The sequence below is a fragment of the Zonotrichia albicollis genome, chromosome 33 (assembly GCF_047830755.1).
Source record: "Zonotrichia albicollis isolate bZonAlb1 chromosome 33, bZonAlb1.hap1, whole genome shotgun sequence".
NCBI classification, from domain to species: domain Eukaryota; kingdom Metazoa; phylum Chordata; class Aves; order Passeriformes; family Passerellidae; genus Zonotrichia; species Zonotrichia albicollis.
In genome coordinates, this window is record NC_133851.1 from 4,273,061 (window position 1) to 4,274,612 (window position 1,552).

The window sequence follows — 1,552 nt, forward strand, 5'->3', positions numbered from 1 at the left end:
CCTGGGCAAGGAGTCTGGAGCCCCCAGGCCCTGGCGTGAGGCGTCAGCGCTGCCCCAGCAGTGCCCATGGCCTGTCCCTGCTGCAGCCCCGTCACTGCCACCCCCAGGACTGTGCCCAGCCCCGAGAGCACTCAGGCCCTCCAGCAACACCAGGGCCATCAGGGCAGCAGGGCAGGGCCATGGCAGCAGCACTGGCAACACCAGGTGCTGCTGCTGCTGGGCACAGCTGCTGGGCCAGCCCTGATCTGCCCCAGCTCTGCACACAGACATTGCTGCTGCAGCTCCAGAGAAGGCAACAAAAGGGCATCTCTGCAGAAAACTCTACTGGGAGACCCTTTAGTTCATTTAAAGGCACCAGGAGTGCAGCCCCTCATTGACACAGTGTGTGGCCACAGGAAAGGTGGAGAGAAACAAAATGAGAAACAAAATGAGAAATGGCACAAAAAATGACATTTTTTGATGGGCAATATGAAAAAAGTAAAACAAACATAAAGAACCTCCAAATGGAAACCAACAAGAAGTATGAAAGACAACTTTTCATACTTGTTATTTGCAGAAACTGGCCAGCACTTTAATGTTTCTGAAACCATCCAGTCATCAGTCTCCTCACTGCAGCCTTGAGCTCCTGGTTCCTCAGGCTGTAGATGAGGGCATTCAGGGCTGGAGGCACCACTGAGTACAGAACTGACAGGGCCAGGTCCAGAGATGGAGAGGAGATGGAGGGGGGCTTCAGGTGAGCAAATGTGCCAGTGCTGATGAACAGGGAGACCACGGCCAGGTGAGGGAGGCAGGTGGAAAAGACTTTGTGCCGTCCCTGCTCAGAGGGGATCCTCAGCACAGCCCTGAAGATCTGCACATAGGAGAAAACAATGAACAAAAAACAACTGAGTCCTAAACAGCCACTAAGAGCAAGAAGCCCCAGTTCCCTGAGCTGGGATTTGGAGCAGGAGAGCTTGAGGATCTGTGGGATTTCACAGAAGAACTGGCCCAGGGTATTGCCATGGCACAGGGGCAGGGAAAATGTGTTGGCTGTGTGCAGCAGTGAAAAGAGAAAGCCACTGGCCCAGGCAGCTGCTGCCATGTGGGCACAAGCTCTGCTGCCCAGGAGGGTCCCAATAGTGCAGAGGTTTGCAGATGGACACGTAGCGGTCGTAGCACATGATGGTCAGGAGGAAATACTCTGCTGACAGGAAGAACATAAAGAAAAAGACCTGTGTGGCACATCCTGTGTAGGAGATGGTCCTGGTGTCCCAGAGGGAATTGTGCATGGCTTTGGGGACAGTGGTGCAGATGGAGCCCAGGTCGCTGAGGGCCAGGTTGAGCAGAAAGAAGAACATGGGTGTGTGCAGGTGGTGGCTGCAGGCTATGGCGCTGATGATGAGGCCGTTGCCCAGGAGGGCAGCCAGGGAGATGCCCAGCAAGAGGCAGAAGTGCAGGAGCTGCAGCTGCTGCGTGTCTGCCAATGCCAGCAGGAGGAAGTGCCTGATGGAGCTGCTGTTGGACATTTGCTGGGGCTGGGCATTGGGATCTGTAAAAAAAGTAATCATGGAAT

At 54.7% G+C, this 1,552-nt stretch overlaps 1 pseudogene; it reads right to left on the reverse strand.

Moving 5' to 3' along the window:
* Window positions 1-571: 571 nt before the first annotated feature.
* LOC141726162 (olfactory receptor 14J1-like) lies at window positions 572-1,160 on the reverse strand (annotated as a pseudogene).
* Between the last annotated feature and the right edge of the window lie 392 nt (window positions 1,161-1,552).